Source organism: Plectropomus leopardus, chromosome 23 (genome assembly GCF_026936395.1).
Source record: "Plectropomus leopardus strain MGB_pleo_1.0 chromosome 23, ASM2693639v1, whole genome shotgun sequence".
Classification (NCBI taxonomy): Eukaryota; Metazoa; Chordata; class Actinopteri; order Perciformes; family Serranidae; genus Plectropomus; species Plectropomus leopardus.
In genome coordinates this window covers 23,527,216-23,535,088 of record NC_142198.1, presented here as the reverse complement: position 1 = coordinate 23,535,088, position 7,873 = coordinate 23,527,216, and positions in this window count along the sequence as shown.

Genomic DNA, 7,873 nt, shown 5'->3' with positions numbered 1-7,873 from the left:
CATGGAGCTAGAATTAATATCTACTCATTTAACATGTTTGCTGTGTCAGTGTCTGTTTAGCAGCTGTAATAAATCATAAATCACCTTTTAAAAGCAGTAAATGTTTACCGTTAGCTAGCTCAGGTAATATAACATTAGCATAGCAGGGCGAGCTAACAGCTAACGCTAAGGGAAACAGCCGACGCTCTGAGACGACGGAGACAGCAGAGACATGTCCACGTTACACCCGAGCGTTAGCCCACGTTAATGTGAGCGCGCGGCCTGATTGACACAGCTGTCAATCATGATGACAAATAAACGTTTTAGTGTGGTCCAGACACAAAGATGGAGGGGCGGGACTTATGACCTGTCCTGCAGTCAGTCACAGATTAAAGCAGTAAAGTTACTGTGGGGGAGACATGTCGTCCATCTTTATATACAGTCTTTGATATGGAGTCACAATATAAAGCAGATATATATATATATATATATATATATATATATATAGAGAGAGAGAGAGAGAGAGAGAGAGAGAGAGTGTAGTAGAGTATTGTACTACACTGTTGTGTTGTATTGTACTACAGTATAGTGTAGTACTATAATTTAATATAGTATAGTATAGTATAGTACTACTACTACTACTACTACTGCTGCTGCTGTAGTGTAGTGTAGCATTAGACTATAATATAGTGTTGTAGTATATTATAGTAGTGTAGTATTGTAGTATACTACTGTAGTGTAGTATAATACAGTAGTGTAGTAATGTAGTATTGTAAAGTAGTGTAGTGTTGTAGTATAGTAGTGTAATGTAGATAAATACACACAGACACACATGCATATAGTACTCTACATTATACTATACTATATATAGTTTAGTGTTGTACTATACTACAGTAGTGCAGTACTGTAGTATTGTGTAGTGTACTATAATATAGTATAGTAGTATAGTATTGCAGATACACAGACACACACACACACAGTTTAATACATGTTCTAAAAACTTTAAACCATTCAAAGAAACAGAAAAAGACTTAAATGTTTCTCAGAAAAAGTTGGCACTTGATGTGTGAGGTGACGGCTGGACTCACTCAGCACTGCAGCTACAGTTTGTCAGTTTAATGCCAAACAAAGCAGCATAATTAAAAACTCTTTATGCAGAAATCCTGATTTGGAAAGTGACTAAAGCTGTCAGATAAATGCAGTGACCTCAGAAGTTCAGTATTTCCCTCTGAAATGTGGTGGAGCGGAAGTAAAAAGCAGCATGAAAGGAAAATACTCACTGAAATTGGAAATAAAAAAAAGCATTGACTGCAGTGACTCTGAAACTGCCTCCAGACTCATCAGTGAAGTGGAGGGAGCGGACAGAGGGCCTCTGATTAACCCTCAGGCCGCAGCTGTGAAGGCCTCAGCGCGTGAAGACACGCACACACAAATAATAAAACCAAATAAAACGCATTTTAACAATAAATACATGAAATAAAGCCTCTTTCATGCTCTCAGTAAAGCTGAAGGCACACACAGTTTAAGACGTCACAACATTAAAACAAACAAAGCGCACACACTGACCGCTGCTCAGAGCTCAAACCTGACCACGAACTGACCTTCATCCAGTCGTCTGAGACACTCTTCCATCTTCAGACGCCGCCGTCGCCTCAAACTGAGCATTTTATCAGCTTTAAAGTTGAGTTTGTGCTGCTGGCTGGAGCCTCGCAGCAGCCTCTGTGTGTGTGTGTGTGTGTGTGTGTGTGTGTGTGTGTGTGTGTGTGTGTGTGCAGCAGCTGCAGGTGTGTGAGGCTCCTCATTAACTAAACTCTGACTCTCTTTGACTCTCTTTGACTGTCAGAGCAGAGAGGAGCTGCTCACAAACATCACTCAGACTGTCAGAGACTCTCTGAACTCTTCTCTCACATGTTTGACATCAGGGATTCAAACTTCCTGCACTGAAAAAAAAGCTCCATCCTGCAAACTGCATTGGTTAAATCTGCACAGGTGGACGGGGTTAAAACCTGCAGCCAATGGGATCATGACAAACATTTTGACCAGTCTCCCATTGGCTGCTTCAATTTTAAAACCTGCTGCAACAGGAAGTGCATCACATTCAGGAAGTGAGGGCACCCTTTCAGAATAAACTTTATTTCATGCGCTTTCATGCATAAAATGCAGCACAGAGAGCTTTGCAAGAAAGAAATGATACAACATAAAAAAGCATAAAAACAAGGAAATCAATGTAAAATAAAATCCATAGTTAACTGTTTAAAACCTGAGCAAATTTGTTGATTTCTTTCAAAAACATGAGAAAAGGTAGAGACACTAACGAGAAACTGACCCAAAACATAAAAACAAAAACATGCCTGAAATTTTATTTTCAAAAAGGTAGAAATGAAATAAAATGAGATAAAATACAATAAAAATAAACACAAACTTTAAATATATATATATATATATATATATATATATATATATATATATATATATATAGTGATTAAAAATTATAATGATTTTGTAACATACATTTAATTATGTAATTATGATGATCAGATTTTTCATTTCTCCCTTACTCTTTTTTTGTCCTTAATTCCCTTGACATTTTCCCACAGTTTTCAAGGCTTCAGCCCCAAATGTTATGTTTTTAAAGAATAGGCCTAAGGGACCGTTCTTTATTTATCAGAGGAAGACAATGGCTGGTCTCTTTAATACTATGTTGTTCTTGGAGAGTCCCTGAGTGACACTGTGAACAGACATGAAGTGTTTGTCTCATATGATGTGTTCAATGTGCGTCAGAATTTAAAATTGAGATGATGATTTCTGGTTTGACAGTTTCTGGCTGTGATAAGTGGTGTAATTTTGGTGATATTAATTTCGGTGGACCGACGGGTTTGTAAGGCATCTTTTATTTAAGAATCACGAAAAATAAAATAAAATAGAATACAATACAATAAAATACATTTTAAAAAAGAAAGTGACATCAAACAACAAACACAACAAATATCTTTACAGAAAATAATCACCAAATTTTTTTATTTTTTTTACCAAGAAAGTTTTTGTTTTTTTTTTTTTTTTAATCTGAACATCAAAATTTGAAAATCATCAAAAAATTTATAGGGAGTAAAAGTAAAGTGAAAAAAAATAATAAATTAAAGAGAAAAAATGTTAACCCTTCCTGTAATCACTTTTGTGCTGGACACACCAGAAAGGACCAGAAAAGTGGAAATACTGATGTACAAATACCTCAAAATTCCTCTTGAGTACAGTATTTGAATAATCGTGCCACCAGAAAGGCAACCCACAGTGTTTTTGTTTGGAGTTTTCCTGTAACATCAGAAGAAAATCACACACTTCCTGTTTAAACAATAAATGCACACACACACACACACACACACACACACACACACACACACACACACACAGTATTTTTACTATCGCGATGATCAGAAAACTGACGACCTTTCAGTCGATAACATTTGACCTTTACACATGAAGAAACCACGATGCCTGCAGGGTTTTTTTGTTTTTTTACTGTGTCGATAAAATCAGACCTGCAATCATCAATGAACACACACATACACGCACACACACACACACACGCACACACACACACACACACACACACACACACACACACACACACACAGCGCGGTGTGATGTCATCAGTATCATATTCACGTCTCTCAAACACCAATTTCCTTCAGTGCTTTCTTCACCTGCAGCTGTGTGATATCAGTTTATATGAGGAGAAACCAAATACTCACTCTGTGTACTTCAACACTGCCAAGGCAACACAAATACACAGAACATCGTGTACCTGACAACTTTATACAGCAAAAACATAAAGACAGACAGGAAATCAAAAAAATGCCAAGAAGGGACAATGAAGAAATAAATAAAAATACATAAATACAAAATAAATTTAAAAAAATAACAATGATGACAACAACAACAACAACAACAACAACAACAATAATAATAATTTATTTTATTTTATTAATTTATTAATAATAATAATAAATAAATAAATACACTGCTAAATATTCTTCTGTAACATTACAATGCTGCCTACATGTAAAATAAGTAATAAATTAATAGTAATAGTAATACATTAACCATGGGGAAAGTAACTAAGTACTTTTACTTAAGATCTGCACTCAAGCTTTTTATCCTCTTCTAAGAAAAAACACATTTTTACAGATGACCTGATCTCTCTTCTGTCTTCAAGTCACTTCTTAAAACCTTTTTATATACATATAAATGCATTTATATATCCATTTATTAATAATGTATTTATTTATTTAATTATGTATTCATGAATTTATGTAATTATTTAATTCTATATTCATTAATGTACACCATTTTTATTTATTTATCTTCAAAAAATATATTGTTATTTTCATTATTATTATTATTATTATTATTATTATTATTATTATTATTTTATTATTATTATTATGTGTGGATGCACCTGTACTTTACTTGAGTATTTTAACGTCATACTGATTTTTATTTTTATTCTGCTACATCTGAGAGGTACATATTGTACTTTTTACTGCACCACATTTATTTAATTACTTTATAGATTTGGATTATTGATACCAAACATCAACACTGATAAATGATGATAAATTATTGAAGGTTAAAGCACCCAGCAGTTTATAAAGTGATTTAAATGAGCTCCACCTTTACCAGCTGCAGCATTAAACTGATCAACACATTAATGCATCAAAAATATTATGTAGATTATTAGGCCTCATGAGTACTTTTACATTTAGGTACTGAAGTACTTTTTGATGCTGATACTTCGAGTTTGAATGCTTTTACTTTAAACAGAGTATTTGTACACTGTCTGATTTTACAACGATAAAACATTTTTTCTGTCTGAGAGGAAAATTACTCTGATACAACACACACACACACACACACACACACACACACACACACACACACACACAGACACACACACACACACAGACACACAGGATGAGGGTTTTATTGAGTGCAGTATCGAGGCTGCTGGCTGTTTCATCTGTTTCATTCATCACACTGACATGATAATGCACACAGAGACCTCTGAGTGTGTGAGTGTGTGTGAGTGTGTGTGTGTGTGTGTGTGTGTGTGTGTGTGTGTGTGTGTGTGTGTGTGTGTGGTGGTGATTGAATCTGAGGTTGAGTTTCTATCGAGCACCTCGGTGCACAAACATAAACAGCAAATGAAATGGGAAATGTGGTGGACGTGTTCTCTGAGCTCACGGAAACAAAAGAAATGCTCAAAACTGCTGAAAATGTTTGACTGAAAAGTGAGTCTGTCCTTTTTTTCAGTATTTTCAGCTGGAGCCGATACAAAAAAATCTCAAAGAGACACAAAATCACCACAAAGAGATGCAAAACAACTGCAAAGAGACACAAAAGATCTATGAAAGACACACAGTTCACTAAAAGAGACACGAAAAACTACAAAGAGTTGCAAAAGAACTAAAAAGAGACATAAAAAAACTACAAAAATGGGCAAAACAACCCCAAAGAGACACAAAAAGACCACAAAGAGTAGCAAAAGTACTGCAGAGAGACACAAAACAATTCCAGTAATGGACAAAACGACTACAACAAAACACAAAAAACCACAGAGACACAAAAAAGGCCACAGAGACACAGGAAGACCACAAACGGACACAAAAAGACCACAAAGAGACATAAAAAGACCACAAAGAGACATAAAAAGACCACAAAGAGACATAAAAAGACCACAAAGAGACATAAAAAAGCCAACAAAGAGACATAAAAAGCCAACAAAGAGATGGAAAGGAACCACAAAAAGACACAAAACAACTACAGAGAGACACCTGACAAAAACAGACACAAATCTCCCATTAAAACATCAAACAATCACAAAAATGGAAAAAAAGACACAAAACAACCATGAAAGACACAGAAGTATCTCAAAGAGACACAAAAAAGACCACAGAGAGATGGGAAGGAACTACGAAGAGACACAAAAAGACTAAAAAAACATAAAAATTAGCTCCAAGAGACACATTACACATATAAAGAGACACAACACAAATGAAAAAGACACAAGTTTAATAATAAAAATGACTAAAAATAATTACTATCATCATTATTATCATTATTAAATTTGAGATTATAACATATAAATAAAACATATATACAGAAAATGTTTTCCCATGTTTTTTGGGTTTTTTTTTAATATGCTGACTTTGATTCTTGATAAAAGTTTTTCATGTAACAAAAAAAAAAACAATTCTGTTAGATATTTCCCAAAATCTGTCTGGACTAAATTTCTAGACTTTTGACTCTAGTGTTTTATTTTTTCCTTCTCGTGCGCTCAGGTGGATCCAGGTGGACTGACGGGACAGCAGCGCCCCTCTGTGGTCAAATGCTGAACTGCAAGACGATGGAAAAAGTGAAAGGCATGCTGGGATTGTGTGTAGTTTTGTTAGTGACTTCTTTATTTTAACAGCGGTAGAATAAGTACTAAAGTCTGTATATTATTACCGCTACACTGTAAAAGTACTCTGTTACAGTAAAAGTACTGCACTGAAAAGGTTTCTTTAGTAAAGGCGTGAAAGTATAGTCAGTAAAATGTAGTTAAATTATTAAAAATGTCGTTAAGATCTGATCTTGAAAATAAGCAAATCCGTTTGATTTCTTTCAAAAATATGAGAAGAAAAGGAGCCACTTCACAACACATCGCCCAAAAAAAGGCAAGAAAGTACAAGAAAAGTATCATAATTGAGGGAGGAAAAAAGGATTTTATAATATTATAATATAATAATAATATATATATATTTGTCTTTGAGCTCTGCTCACTGCCTTCTTCCCATGGTTTCAAAGGGTTAAGCTTAAATATTCCCACTTTGCACAACAAAAACAAAACAATCAAACAAACAAACAATAAATAAAATAAAATAAAATAAAATAAAGTAACAAAGGGTCTAACTTTACATTTTTACTTTTTTACTTTTTACAACCTACTTCTCGGTGACAAACAAATAAACAAACAAACAAAAAAGCTACTAAAGTGCAGTGATTGAATCCATGTGCTGAGAGGACATTTAGCGCCATCTATTGGAGAGAAATTAAAGGCGTGAGTCTCCCTCGCAACATCATCTAAAATATATCAGCTCCTCGTATTCATAAGGAAGTCGGTATTTATACTCTGCTCAGTACTGAAAGAAGGAAGTACCCCTCCCACGGATATATTTATAAGGCCCGCCCTCCTCTGCCTCTGATTGGCTGCTTCTCGTCATTTTGAAGCGGCTGTAGCTGGCCGGACATTAAATGCACTTGTGTAACCCTGTGTGGTACTTTATTGGCAATAAAACAATAAAAGCTGTTGCTGGCTGTTTCATTTGTCTGATTTTTTTCTAAAATAAAACTTTTAAACTTTTGCGTTTTAAGGTACATATTTTAAAGATTTGTGTATGGTCATTTATTTTACTAGTCTTGTGAATTATATACTTAATTCAAAAATATTGTAGCCTACTTACTTCTAACTAAATACATTTTATTTGTGTCAAAGGGCCAGCGATCTTTTCTGTTAACCCAGAAGAAATCATCACCTTTGAGTGTTATTTATGGCAGGTGATGTAGTAGGCCAAGCTGCGACACTGTGAAAAACGGCGGCGTAAACAACCTGTTTTAATTGAAATAACTGCTACTAATTATTATTATTATTGTAAATATTAATTTGTGTACATTAGTAAAAAAAAGAAAAAAGAAAAGATGCATGCACCAGATTTAGCAGAAAGCTAATTTTCATTTGCAGTCCTATTTAATTACATTACTTTCCGTTTTTTTTTTTTGTTTGTTTTTTTTTTAAAATCAATTTATTGTTTCAAGCGCATTGTTTGCATTGGGAGGCATTTAATTTTGTGAATCAACC